This window comes from Bombina bombina, chromosome 4, assembly GCF_027579735.1.
Source record: "Bombina bombina isolate aBomBom1 chromosome 4, aBomBom1.pri, whole genome shotgun sequence".
In the NCBI taxonomy this organism is placed as follows: Eukaryota; Metazoa; Chordata; class Amphibia; order Anura; family Bombinatoridae; genus Bombina; species Bombina bombina.
The window spans coordinates 412,629,250-412,644,858 of record NC_069502.1 but is presented as its reverse complement, the minus strand read 5'-3'; the positions used below and the strand labels follow the sequence as shown (position 1 = coordinate 412,644,858).

Here is a 15,609-nt window from a genome sequence, read left to right as displayed (position 1 = left end):
TTAGCTTTCAACTAAGAATTCCAAGAGAAAAAAGGTGATAAAAGTAAATTGGAAAATTGTTTAAAATGACATGCCCTATTTGAATTGTGAATGTTTTTTTTGGACTTGACTGTCCCTTTAAGATGATAGCATTGTGTGATCTACAGTGCAGATAGATGTTATATTTAGTCACTATCTATGAGATTGTTTTTGAATAATGTTCTATAGAGCAGAGTAGCTGCAGCAAGCTATTTGTTACGCAGGTGTGGCTATACTTACCATCTATTAGGATTGTTATGTTTACCATTTGAGCTGTGTATATACATTTTTTGTATGCTGAAGTAAGCTATCCCTTACGCAGGTGTACACATTAGGGTGATTTTTACATTGCACACATATGATACACTTGTAGGTACACTTGGTTTGCTTTAAAACCAGAAAGTGCAATTGCATTATAATGTAATATATATATATATATATATGTATACACGCATACAGTATCTCACAAAAGTGAGTACACCCCTGACATTTTTGTAAATATTTTATTATATCTTTTCATGTGACAACACTGAAGAAATGATACTTTGCTACAATGTAAAGTAGTGAGTGCACAGCCTGTATAACAGTGTAAAGTCCCCTCAAAATAACTCGACACACACATTAATGTCTAAACTGTTGGCAACAAAAGTGAGTATACCCCTAAGTGGAAATGTCCAAATTGGACCCAAAGTGTCAATATTTTGTGTGGCCACCATTATTTTCCAGCACTGCCTTAACCCTCTTGGGCATGGAAATCACCAGAACTTCAGAGGTTGCCACTGGAGTTTTCTTCCACTCCTCCATGACGACATCACAGATCTGGTGGATGTTAGAGACCTTGCGCTCCTACACGTTCCATTTTAGGATGCCCCCCACAGATGCTCAATAAGGTTTAGGTCTGGAGACATGCTTGGCAAGTCCATCACCTTTACCCTCAGCTTCTTTAGCAAGACAGTCGTCGTCTTGGAGGTGTGCTTGGGGTCGTTATCAAGTTGAAATACTGCCCTGCGGCCCAGTCTCTGAAGGGAGGGGATCATGCTCTGTTTCAGTATGTCACAGTACATGTTGGCATTCATGGTTCCCTCAATGAACTGTAGATCCCCAGTGCCGGCAGCACTCATGCAGGCCCAGACCATGACACTCCCACCACCATGCTTGACAGTAGGCAAGACACACTTGTCTTTCTACTCCTCACCTGGTTGCTGCCACACACGCTTGACACCATCTGAACCAAATAAGTTTATCTTGGTCTCATCGGACCACAGGACTTGGTTCCATTAATCCATGTCCTTAGTCTGCTTGTTTTCAGCAAACTACAAACTTTCTTGTGCATGATCTTTAGAAGAGGACAGCCATGCACACTAATTTGATGCAGTGTGTGGCGTATGGTCTGAGCACTGACAGGCTGACCCTTCAACCTCTGCAGCAATGCTGGCAGCATTCGCATGTCTTTCCAAAGAGACCCTCTGGAAAATGGCTAATTGGGCCCAATTTGGACATTTCCAATTAGGGGTATACTCACTTTTGTTGCCAATGGTTTAGAGATTAATGGCTGTGTGTTGAGTTATTTTGAGGGGACAGCAATTCTACACTGTTATACAGGCTGTACACTCACTACTTTACATTGTGGCAAAGTGTAATTTCTTCAGTGTTGTCACATGAAAAGATACTGTATGTATGTGTATATAATATATATATGTGTGTGTATATATGTGTGTGTATATATATATATATTAGGGCTGCACGATTAATCGCGGATGTGGTTTTAAACCGTGATTAATCGCCGCCGGTTTAAAAACCTCGAGAGTATGCAATTTAAAAATAAATAAATCTTCAGATCGTCCTGAAAACAGATGCGGAGAGGGAGGATGAGAGGCGGACCAGTGTGCGGCCGTGGGCGAACCTGAAAATGCCTGCAAAAAAAGGCCATTTTGGAAGAGATTGAAGAGTGTGTGGGAGTCATCTGGGAGTGGTGTGGGGGTGGTCACACCAGTGCCTTACTGCTTTTTTTTTTTTTAAACTTCTTTTATGGTTTGTATTTTTATACTCCAAGAGTGTATTGGACATTGAGAAACATGTACAGTAAGATTCTGTAGTGTACAGTTACATAACGTTTCTACTATGTAACCACAGCACAGGTAGCACTAGCTAATTTTATTTTAACTTTTTTTTGTGGTTTGTTTTTTTTATGCTCCAGGACTGTATTGGACATTGAGAAACATGTACAGTAAGATTCTGTAGTGTTAAATAAATGTTTTATTGAAAAATGAAGGTGTTTAAATATATGAAAGGCGCTTATAGGAGCTGAGGAAAAAGTAATTAATTTTATATATCAAAATTGATGAAAAATTCTTATAATTAAATATTAGTTACCATGTATCACATAAAAAAACCTTTATGAGTATAATAGATAATATGTATAATAAACTACACTATACTGGTTAAAGCGTTAAATAGATATTTAATCATTGAAATGATACAAAAATAAAATAAAAATTAGTTGTGGCCACAACTATATTAAAAACTCATATGTAGATAAAGGATCTTGATAAAGGCACGCCAAGTGCTGAAACGCGTAGAAGTATATCTGTGGAGTTATTTGACCATCACCTACCTACAAAACTTCTATTGATAGAACCCAGGAGGACTTTGTTGAAATAGCGGTCTGTTCCTCTGATTGACAAGCTATACAAAGCAAGCGATAATAGGACCGAGCTGCAACGGACAATGAAGCGGCTGTGAGTACTTCCGCCGTGCAAGGATAACGCCGGCCAGGGAGCACAGCCAGGTAAGTCTGTCCTTCAGCCGAAGGTTTTACACTTAACATAATACTGAGTACCTAAGGAACTAATAAGACAATCTCACTTATAACCGGATTAAACCATCACTAAAACAGCAACTATTTAAAACGTAGCTACATGCTGCACGACTAACAGACTAGTCATTCACATAGTAACACGGATAAAAGAACTGCCCTTATAAACTGTTCACACAATTTTGGCATTTTCACAGCCATCTCTGGAGATCACCCACTCATTTACATGGATATAAGAACTGCACCTTATTAATTGCTGTTATATTTAGGCATTTGCTAACAGCTATTTCGGACATCGCCCTAATTGTATCAATACTCAAGATACAAACTATATATTGATAGATTATAAATGATCTACACAAATTAGGAAGAATACACTGACACTTATGTAACGGAACGACAACTTTTTTTTTCACTTTGATTTTTTGGAACCCATCCATTTCGTTGGCATTATTTTGTATATTAGAATTTAATTGTATACTTTTTTTCTCCAACATAGGTGTGTCCGGTCCACGGCGTCATCCTTACTTGTGGGATATTCTCTTCCCCAACAGGAAATGGCAAAGAGCCCAGCAAAGCTGGTCACATGATCCCTCCTAGGCTCCGCCTTCCCCAGTCATTCTCTTTGCCGTTGCACAGGCAACATCTCCACGGAGATGGCTCAGAGTTTTTTGGTGTTTAAATGAGACAGTGGAATGGGGATTATACAGATTTGTCCCCGACGATCCAAGTAGATCAGAGGACCAGAGATTCACTCCGTTGGTGGCTGACCCTGGACAACCTGTCCCAAGGGATGAGCTTCAGAAGACCAGAGTGTGTCATTGTAACGACCGACGCCAGCCTGGTGGGCTGGGGCGCGGTCTGGAAACACCTGAAGGCTCAGGGTCTATGGTCTCGGGAAGAATCTCTTCTCCCGATAAACATTCTGGAACTGAGAGCGATATTCAATGCTCTCAAGGCTTGGCCTCAACTAGCAAAGGCCAAATTCATAAGGTTTCAATCAGACAACATGACGACTGTTGCATATATCAACCATCAGGGGGGAACAAGGAGTTCCCTGGCGATGGAAGAAGTGACCAAAGTAATTCAATGGGCGGAGCTTCACTCCTGCCACTTGTCTGCAATCCACATCCCAGGAGTGGAAAATTGGGAAGCGGATTTTCTGAGTCGTCAGACATTTCATCCGGGGGAGTGGGAACTCCATCCGGATATCTTTGCCCAAATAACTCAATTATGGGGCATTCCAGACATGGATCTGATGGCGTCTCGTCAGAACTTCAAGGTTCCTTGCTACGGGTCCAGATCCAGGGATCCCAAGGCGACTCTAGTAGATGCACTAGTAGCGCCCTGGACCTTCAACCTAGCTTATGTGTTCCCACCGTTTCCTCTCATTCCCAGGCTGGTAGCCAGGATCAATCAAGAGAGGGCTTCGGTGATCTTGATAGCTCCTGCGTGGCCACGCAGAACTTGGTATGCAGACCTGGTGAATATGTCATCGGCTCCACCATGGAAGCTACCTTTGAGACGGGACCTTCTTGTTCAAGGTCCGTTCGAACATCCGAATCTGGCATCACTCCAACTGACTGCTTGGAGATTGAACGCTTGATTTTATCAAAGCGTGGGTTCTCAGATTCTGTCATTGATACTCTTATTCAGGCTAGAAAGCCTGTAACTAGGAAAATTTACCATAAAGTATGGAAGAAATATATCTGTTGGTGCGAATCGAAAGGATTCCCATGGAACAGGGTAAAAATTCCTAAGATTCTATCCTTTCTACAAGAGGGTTTGGAGAAAGGATTATCTGCAAGTTCTTTGAAGGGACAGATTTCTGCTTTATCTGTTTTACTTCACAAGAAGCTGGCGGCTGTGCCAGATGTTCAGGCTTTTGTTCAGGCTCTGGTTAGAATCAAGCCTGTTTACAAACCTTTGACTCCTCCTTGGAGTCTCAATTTAGTTCTTTCAGTTCTTCAAGGGGTTCCGTTTGAACCCTTACATTCCGTAGATATTAAGTTATTATCTTGGAAAGTTTTATTTTTGGTTGCAATTTCTTCTGCTAGAAGAGTTTCAGAGTTATCTGCTCTGCAGTGTTCTCCTCCTTATCTGGTGTTCCATGCAGATAAGGTGGTTTTGCGTACTAAACCTGGTTTTCTTCCGAAAGTTGTTTCTAATAAAAATATTAACCAGGAGATAGTTGTGCCTTCTTTGTGTCCGAATCCAGTTTCAAAGAAGGAACGTTTGTTGCACAATTTGGATGTAGTTCGTGCTCTAAAATTCTATTTAGAGGCTACAAAGGATTTCAGACAAACATCTTCCTTGTTTGTTGTTTATTCTGGTAAAAGGAGAGGTCAAAAAGCAACTTCTACCTCTCTCTCTTTTTGGCTTAAAAGCATCATCAGATTGGCTTATGAGACTGCCGGACGGCAGCCTCCTGAAAGAATCACAGCTCACTCCACTAGGGCTGTGGCTTCCACATGGGCCTTCAAGAACGAGGCTTCTGTTGATCAGATATGTAAGGCAGCGACTTGGTCTTCACTGCACACTTTTACCAAATTTTACAAATTTGACACTTTTGCTTCTTCTGAGGCTATTTTTGGGAGAAAGGTTTTGCAAGCCGTGGTGCCTTCCATCTAGGGGACCTGATTTGCTCCCTCCCATCATCCGTGTCCTAAAGCTTTGGTATTGGTTCCCACAAGTAAGGATGACGCCGTGGACCGGACACACCTATGTTGGAGAAAACAGAATTTATGTTTACCTGATAAATTACTTTCTCCAACGGTGTGTCCGGTCCACGGCCCGCCCTGTTTTTTTAATCAGGTCTGATGATTTAATTTCTCTAACTACAGTCACCACGGTATCATATGATTTCTCCTATGCAAATATTCCTCCTTTACGTCGGTCGAATGACTGGGGAAGGCGGAGCCTAGGAGGGATCATGTGACCAGCTTTGCTGGGCTCTTTGCCATTTCCTGTTGGGGAAGAGAATATCCCACAAGTAAGGATGACGCCGTGGACCGGACACACCGTTGGAGAAAGTAATTTATCAGGTAAACATAAATTCTGTTATCCAACTGTCATTATTAGATATAGCTCATATATAAGTATCAGATCCTTTAGAATAGCACAGATAAGCACTGTTCCTTTATCTACATATGAGTTTTTAATATAGTTGTGGCCACAACTCATTTTTATTTTATTTTTGTATCATTTCATTGATTAAATAGCTATTTAATGTTTTAACCAGTATAGTGTGGTTTATTATACATATTATCTATTATACCCATAAAGGTTTTTTATGTGATAAATGGTAACTAATATTTCATTATAAGAATTTTTCATCAATTTTGATATATAAAATTAATTACTTTTCCCTCAGCTCCTATAAGCGCCTTTCATATATTTAAAAATCTGTTTCCGGTTTTTGACTAAGTGGAGAGATCTTAGTCTAATCTGAAAGGCTAAGAGGACGAGACAGTGTCCAGACTATCTTTCTATTGAATTGAATCTATTGAATTGAAAAATGAAGGTGTTATAGTAATTTTTAATAAAATCGCGATTGCGTTTTTTTTTTGTGTGAAAAAATCGTGATTTTTCTCTCTCACCCATATCGCCCAGCTCTAATATATATATATATATATATATATATATATATATGACCTCTGATGAAGCGCATGTACGCATGCGCGAAACACGTCAGGTGTTAAGGCTTTGCTCTCACCTTATGTACTAGCACCTTGCTCAAATAAACCTGTGTTGAACCAGCCGTGGATGATTTTTCAGCCTCTTTTGTCCTCTTCCTTGGGGATCACCTATTTCTCTCTCTCTCTCTCTCTCTATCTATCTATATATATATATATATATATATATATATATATATATGTCTGTTTGTGTGTATATATATTTATATATAGAGAGAGAGAGAGACAGTCTAGTCTGAAAATAAATTTATATATATATACTGGTAGCCCTCAGTTTACGTCGGGGTTAGGTTCCAGAAGGAATGGTTGTAAATCGAAACCGTTGTAAATTGAAAACCAGTTTATAATGTAAGTCAATGGGAAGTGAGGGAGTTAGATTCCAGGCCCCTCTCAAAAGCAGCTGGACAGGAATATAATAGGGAAGTGGCTGCTAGATCTTGTTGCTCGATAGGTCTGGTCTGCTCTGTGTACACAGATCAATTTCAGTCTGCTAAGTTGCATAACTTTGCTGCAACACAAGCGGACAGCTCCACCTACTGGCTATTTTAATTAGTGCACTGCTTTTCAATGCTTTTCAATTAAAAAAAGGTTGTTATTATGAAAAGGCGTAAACCGAGGACCTCCTGTATATATTCATACAGGCCTTGAAAAAGTCCTGTTGTAACGTTTTTTGGCAGCAACTTAGAGATTTTGGACAGTTAGAAGCTGCTGCAGCTTTAAAATCTTTTATTTTATATCAAGAATCTTTCACTTTGCTTGCGCAAACTATACCTCAGACTGAATACAAACAACTCTGTAGGGCGAGCGGAAATTTATATAGTACCTGCCCGCACTGAGGACATAGGTGGTGACAGAAGAGGGCGGCCGGTATTCCCCTGAGAGGTCGGTGTCCAGTTTCCTTTCAGGGAGCAAAGCAGAGACCCAGTAAAGGATTAAAAAGCCAGAGCTTTCCAATGATTAGGACGTCGATCTGAGGTACTGTCACATTTATCCCTTAGATTATATGGTAATGCCATAAAAAAAATAATTTCTTCAGTGCGCCGTGGTCTGTGCTGCTTCCACTACATAAGTGTGCTGGAGGCTGCATGTTCATAATGAACAAAAAGCACAGTCTTGAATAATCAAATTTGTTCAAGTGCTTCAGCCTGTTCCCCCTAGGATCATTGTCTTACAGTCTGCTATGTTTAAGTGAATTTTAAATAACCAGCAAATATTGTCAGCCTTACCCTGCCTTAATAATAAGTATTGAGTCTGATTATATGGTTAAGGAGTTGGTGGTTTAAATGGACACTAAAAGACCCATTGGGTGTCTTTACCTTAAAGATGGTAACTAATAGTTTGGATGGCAGACACACTTAATACACTGCACACTTATGAATTAAGTATGTCTTTTAATCATGAAAAGTAAAACATAATGCAATCATCTGAGGGGTATGTGTGTCTATCCTTGCCTGACTAGTCTATTCCTGCCTCAGTTTGTTGGCATCTGAAGAAGAATTGTCTCTTTTTAGATTTATAGAATACATTTGTATATAGTTATAAACTTATTACAAATATAAAGTGTTTTATTCTTAATACAAATGTATTCTAAAAGTGTATAACTGCATATTACTAGTTTATGTATGACACCGTGAAAATTTGGAGTTGAAAAAGTGGGCTACTAAGAAATTTCATGGGACCACTAGCTCTTGGGCAAAATGTTCAATTTAAATACACACACACATATATATATATATATATATATATATATATATATATATATATATATATATATATATATATATATATATATATATATATATATATATATTTCTCTAAATTTAGGTATGTGTTTGAGTAAAACGAACCTTTTTGTTTTATTCTATAATCTACTGATAACCTTTGTCCCAAATTCTAAATAAAAATATTGTCATTTAGTGCATTTATTTGCTGAAAATGAAAACCGGTCAAAATAACAAAAAAGGATGCAGTGTTTTCAGACCTTGAATTATGCATAGAAAACAATTTCATATTAATTTTAAAGCAAAACAATACTAATGTTTTAACTTAGGAAGAGTTCAGAAATCAATATTTGGTTAAATAACCATGATTTTCTTTTGCAGCTTTTATGCGTCTTGGCATGATCTCCACCAGTCTTTTGCATTGCTGTTGGGTGACTTTATGCCACTCCTGGCAAAAAAAATCAAGCAGCTCTGCTTTGTTTGATGACTTGTGACCATCCGTCATCTTCTTCATCACATTCCAGAGGTTTTTAATGGGATTGGGCTGGCCATGACAGGGTCTTGATCTGGTGGTCTTCCATCCACATCTTGATTGACCTGGCTGTGTGGCATGGAGCATTGTTCTGCTGAAAAAACAATCTTCAGAACAGAAGGAAGCAAGTTTTCTACCAGGATAACCTTGTACGTAGCTTGCTTCATGCGTCATTCACAAAGATAAATCTTCCCAATTCCAGGTTATCTTCTCAAATGAGTCCAATTTTCAGAAGGTCGTCTAATGGTTAGATGGAGACCTTGAGAGAAAAACAATAGAAACCCAGGAAGCTTGAAATATAATATAATCTTTATTCGCACATCATGTGCTGATTAAAAACGAAGGAAGGCTGTGTACAGAATGCAAATATGCCAAAATATTACAGCTAACATGTTTCGGCCACAGCCGTATAAGGACTAAAGGACAAGAATAAACTCTTGGGTTGTACATGTTAATTATTGCAATAAATTAACAAGTGTTGATACGATTAAGTATATGAATTGTATTAGGTAATCAGTACTTAAGGGACTATGTGTATTGAATAAAGTAGCTCATAGGGTGACATGCTCACTTGCTGTACAGTCTGAAGTGCCACAACTATATACCCTATTACAAAATAGCCAAGAATTTTGATGATTTGGATCAGAAGTTCTTAATTGAGTAGGGCACAATATATTGGCCAAGATCTTATTTCTCCTGTGGGAAAATCTACAGTCCTGGAGAGGACAACAGGCTGCAGTGTCTCACACCCACTGTGGAATTTGGTAGTGGATTGGTGATGATCTGGGGGTACTTCAACAAGGCTGGAATCAGGCAGATTTATCTTTGTGAATGACGCACTAATCAAGCCACATGCAAGGTTATCTTGGAAGATAACTTGCTTCCTTCTACTCTGACAATGTTCCACAACTCTTAGGATTGGTTTTCTTTCAGCATGACAATGCTCGATGCCACACAGCCAGGTCAATCAAGGTGTGGATGGAGAACCACCAGATCAAGACCTTGTCATTGCCAGCCCAATCCCCAGACTTGAACCCCATTGAAAACCTCTGGAATGTGACCAAGATGAATTTTTGCACCAGTAGTGGCATAAAGTCCCCCAACAGCAATGTGAAAGACAGGTGGAGAGACGCATGAAAGCTGTGATTAAAATCAGATTTATTCCACTAAATATTGATTTCTGAACTCTTGCTAAGTTAAAACATTAGTATTATGTTGTTTAAAAATTAATATGAACTTGTTTTCTTTGCATTATTTAAGGTCTGAAAATACTACATCTCTTTTGTTATTTTGACCAGTTGTCACTTTCTGCACATAAACGCTCTAAATGTTAATTTTACTCAAACACATATCTATAATCTTCAAAACTAGAGAGACTGATAATTTTGCAGTGGTCTCTTAATTTTTTCCAGAGTTGTATGTCTGTGTGTATGTATATGTGGATTAAAAGTTGTTTTGCAATTTTTTTGGTTATATAATATATTATAATATATATATAAAATGAGTGAATGATGGTGCACCACTTGTTATCAAGGCCATAGTAAGAAATTCATTTGTTTAAAAATAACATACTCTAACAACATAGTCTCTTTAAAACATTGTATGTTTAAATTATGTTATAAATTTGAGAATAAAAGTGAAATACACTGGAATATTAAGGGTTTTTTTTTAAAAAAAAAGAAATGAAAACGAACTACAAAAACACCACCAAGCAATCATCTTATTTCTTTAGACTTGTTCAGACTTGTCTACTCTGCTTTAGCCTAATTGCCACTGATAACAATTACTAAGGTTGCTATGGTACATTCATTTTTTTAAGGTTATAGTGTTTTATTGCATGTTAGATTCCAGGAAGTGTTGTTATTAACTGCATTGTATATCAGCTCCTTTTGATTTTATGGTACTATTGTTAAAAAAAAAATTAGTTTGTGCTGATAATTTGCTGTATGTGCATTTTATGTTAAAGAGGTTAAACACATAGCATTGCAGGTTCTCTATTGTTAAAGTGACATGTTCTAAAGAATTAGGCACGTCATTTTTTCCGCTATAATGTCCTTTTAACCTGAATGTCTACGCACATGCTTTTGCTCAAATAGTGACGTTTACTGAAACAAGTTTACAGGAAAAGACAATACAAAAGCACAAAACAGTTTCTAAAATTTACAGCACGTTAGAGAGCATCAAAATGGTAGAACTTTTTTGGACTGTGTATTAACACATCTAAATCAAATATCTGTTCTTATACATGTGAAGATAATCTCCTTGCATAAAGTGTACATTTATCTTGCATTTGAAAAGCATGATAGTGTACTTCAAATGTTGCTAAAAGTATTTATGAAATACACTTTCGTTTCCATTTGAGAAAAGTTGTCACATGTCCTTTGTTAAAGGGACAGTCTACTCCAGAATTTTTATTGTTTTAAAAGATAGATAATCCCTTTATTACCCATTTCCCAGTTTTGCATAACCAACACAGTTATAATAATATACTTTTAACCTCTGTAATTATCTTGTATCTAAGCCTCTGCAAACTGCCCCTTTTTTCAGTTCTTTTGACGGACTTGCAGTCTAGCCAATCATTGCCTGCTCCCAGATTACTTCACGTGCACGAGCACAGTGTTATCTATATGAAATATGTGAACTAACACCCTCTAGTGGTGAAAAACTGTTAAAATGCAATCTGAAAGAGGTGGGCTTCAAGGTCTAAGAAATTAGCATATGAACCTCCTAGGTTAAGCTTTCAACTAAGAATACCAAGAGAACAAAGCAAAATTGGTGATAAAAGTAAATTGGAAAATTGTTTAAAATTACATGCTTTATCTGAATCATGAAAGTTTATTTTGGCCTAGACTGTCCCTTTAATGCTGCTGGTGCAGTTAGGGTACGGGTATGACAAACATTATGTACACATTTTTACAAACAAAGGTATACTACCAAATTGCAAATAGTCAGATATGTACGGTTCTATTCTGAAGTTGACATTTTATTTTTGTCTGTTTTTAATAATTAAGCTGTTTGCCATAGTTTAAAGGGACACTGCACCCAAATTTTTTCTTTTGTAATTCAGAAAGAGCATGCAATTTTAAGCAACTTTCTAATTTACTCCTATTATCAATTTTTCTTTGTTCTCTTGCTATCATTATTTGAAAAAGAAGGCATCTAAACTTTTTTTTTGGTTTCAGTACTCTGGACAGCACTTTTTTATTGGTGGATGAATTTATCCACCAATCAGCAAGGACAACCCAGGTTGTTCACCAAAAATGGGCCGGCATCTAAACTTACATTCTTGCATTTCAAATAAAGATGCCATGAGAATGAAGATAATTTGATAATAGGAGTAAATTAGAATGTTGCTTAAAATGTCATGCTCAATCTGAATAACAAAAGAAAATTTTGGGTACAGTGTCCCTTTAAATAAAAATGTAGTTTATCTATTCGCTTTTACTAAAAACTGTATATAGTTGGAAAGGAAAATATTGTTTGCTACAGTGACGTGCAGTAATAGGAGGCAGGGTAGGCAGTGCCTACCCTGTCCAATGAGGGAAAAAAGATTTGAATTCATATTTATTAAAAAAAAAAAAAAGTGTTTTTTACTTCATTAATATTTCGTCCACGCCCACCCTCACCCCAAGGGTTCCCCCCCACCCCCATGGCGATACTCATTATGGTACTGCGCTTTGCGCATGCGCAGTGCAAAAATTCACTATCCATATTCCATTGTTGCGCAATTAGGAGGCAGTGAGCCGGTCCGCTGCCCTCCATTAATTGCGCAACATGGATCTGGAGCTGCGCCACCCACTGGTGACTCTTCGGGCCCTGATACAAGCTCCAATGGAGGCGGTTCTCAAAACCGCCTCCATGATGAGCTTGGTCACTTCAGCCAATCACAGCTTCAGCAGCACTGCGGGGAGGCGTGCCTGCTGGGCTGCTGATTGGCAGGTGTGGGCCATGTGACCATTTTGACATGTCACATTGAGCGCGCTGACAGATCTACTGGCGGGAAGACTCAGTGTCAGTAGTGGAGGGAGCTGCTGAGAGAGTCTTGTGCGTGCGTGCCGCCGACCACTGCTGCCTAGTGCCTACTGCCCCAGTTGTTGTGTGGCTGTCTGGTGGACTAGTGTGGACCAGGACTAGTCACGGAGGAGTTGCTGCCAGTGCCTGCCCACTGCCTGGAGGAGACTGAAGTCAGACTCAGGAGGAGCCGGAGCGGAGGACTGCCTAATAGTGCCAGACCCAGTGCCATTGACTCACTGACTACCCTGGACCTGGAAAACACCGGTAACTGTAAGTACTAGTAGTGATCGAGAGTAAATGCCCTGGGGGGCAGCCTGGCCAGAGTGAGGTGTGTGGCTACTAGTGTAGAATTCATACATGCTGGAGATACACAATGTGTTGGCAGGGCACCAACAACACTGCAACGTTGAGTTCCATCAGGTATACTTTTATATTGGCCATGCTGTGTGTGTGCTCACTACTCAGGGCAGGTCCGGTGCAACTGCAAACTGCTGTCTGCCACACTCTGCATCCATTAACTCCTGCAGTAGTACGAGGAGCCCAATTAGTATACAGCTACAGACAGCGTGTCAGTGACAGAATGATTTGTGAGTAATTTACTTACAATAGTCAGCTAATCATTTTTTTCTAACAACTTAGTAAATCACTCACAAATCATCCTGTCACTGACACGCTGTCTGTAGCTGTATACTAATTGGGCTCCTTGTACTACTGCAGGGGTTAATGGATGCAGAGTGTGGCAGACAGCAGGTGTTTAGACTAAGAGAACATAATCATCTTAATGTAATATTTTGAAAGATCACCTGATCTCCCCCACAGCAGTCATCAGTGAGTGCACGGAATCTTTTTACACTGGTGCTGCTGCAGGAAACATGGGTGGAGCTCAGCTTAGACAAGAGGTAACGCTGGAGTTAGCTGTGAGTGAGTATCAGTAACTCATATATTGTTGTCAGGGCTATAGAGGTCTGAAGCTTCCCACAGTACCTGGTCTGCTCTTTATAGTCTCCCCTCCTCCCTGCTCTCATTTCCCCCATTCCTTCTCAGGGCTGTGTTGTATCTGTCTTCCTGCTGGTAGATATGGCTGCTGTGCAGAGCATGTTTACTGAAGGAAAGTCACATGGAAAAAGGGTTTCTGAGGGTAGGGGGTTGGGGATTCCTATTTAAAAATAGATATTTTCTTTACTGAGTCAGCAGCTGCTTGTATTATAGTAATCCTTTAAGACAACTCCAATGCTTCTGTCTAAAAATATGAGGTTGGCTATATGTGTATGTTTTCCCACAGTACTTGTGTTTTTTTTATATAAAGTGACATATTGAGATGTATGGGAGTTGAGAGAATCAGTGTATCTGTGTTTTGTATCTGTATGAGAGTGTGTGTGTGCATCTGTATGAGAGTGTGTGTGCGCATCTGTATGAGAGTTTTTGTGTATCTGTATGAGAGTGTGTGTGCACATCTGTATGAGTGTGTGTGCATCTGTATGTATGAGTGTTTGTGTGCATCTGTATGAGTGTTTGTGTGCATCTGTATGAGAGTGTGTGTGCATCTGTATGAGAGTGTGTGTGCATCTGTATGAGAGTGTGTGTGCATCTGTATGAGAGTGTGTGTGCATCTGTATGAGAGTGTGTGTGCATCTGTATGAGTGTGTGTGTGCATCTGTATGAGTGTTTGTGTGCATCTGTATGAGAGTGTGTGTGCATCTGTATGAGAGTGTGTGTGCATCTGTATGAGAGTGTGTGTGCATCTGTATGAGAGTGTGTGTGCATCTGTATGAGTGTGTGTGTGCATCTGTATGAGTGTGTGTGTGCATCTGTATGAGTGTTTGTGTGCATCTGTATGAGAGTGTGTGTGCATCTGTATGAGAGTGTGTGTGCATCTGTATGAGAGTGTGTGTGCATCTGTATGAGTGTGTGTGTGCATCTGTATGAGTGTGTGTGTGCATCTGTATGAGTGTGTGTGTGCATCTGTATGAGTGTGTGTGTGCATCTGTATGAGTGTGTGTGTGCATCTGTATGAGTGTGTGTGCATCTGTATATATGAGAGTGTGTGTGCATCTGTATGAGAGTGTGTGTGCATCTGTATGAGTGTGTGTGTGCATCTGTATGAGTGTGTGTGTGCATCTGTATGAGTGTGTGTGTGCATCTGTATGAGTGTTTGTGTGCATCTGTATGAGAGTGTGTGTGCATCTGTATGAGAGTGTGTGTGCATCTGTATGAGAGTGTGTGTGCATCTGTATGAGTGTGTGTGTGCATCTGTATGAGTGTTTGTGTGCATCTGTATGAGTGTTTGTGTGCATCTGTATGAGAGTGTGTGTGCATCTGTATGAGAGTGTGTGTGCATCTGTATGAGAGTGTGTGTGCATCTGTATGAGAGTGTGTGTGCATCTGTATGAGTGTGTGTGTGCATCTGTATGAGTGTGTGTGTGCATCTGTATGAGTGTGTGTGTGTGCATCTGTATGAGTGTGTGTGCATCTGTATATATGAGAGTGTGTGTACATCTGTATGAGAATGTGTGTACATCTGTATGAGAGTGTGTGTGCATCTGTATGAGAGTGTGTGCGCATCTGCATGAGAGTGTGTGCGCATCTGTATGAGTGTGTCTGTGTGCATCTGTATGAGTGTGTCTGTGTGCATCTGTATGAGTGTGTCTGTGTGCATCTGTATGAGTGTGTCTGTGTGCATCTGTATGAGTGTGTGTGCATTTGTATGAGTGTGTGTGCATCTGTATGAGTGTGGGTGTGTGTGCATCTGTATGAGTGTGTGTGCATCTGTATGAGTGTGTGTGCCACTGTATGAGAGTGTGTGCGTATCTGCAT

General features: G+C 39.5%; 1 protein-coding gene across 4 annotated transcripts in view; it reads left to right on the top strand.

The window, feature by feature from the left end:
• Positions 1-15,609, top strand: part of OPA1 (OPA1 mitochondrial dynamin like GTPase) — a 267,989-nt gene that overhangs the window by 184,418 nt on the left and 67,962 nt on the right. The gene's annotated exons all lie outside the window — the stretch shown is intronic.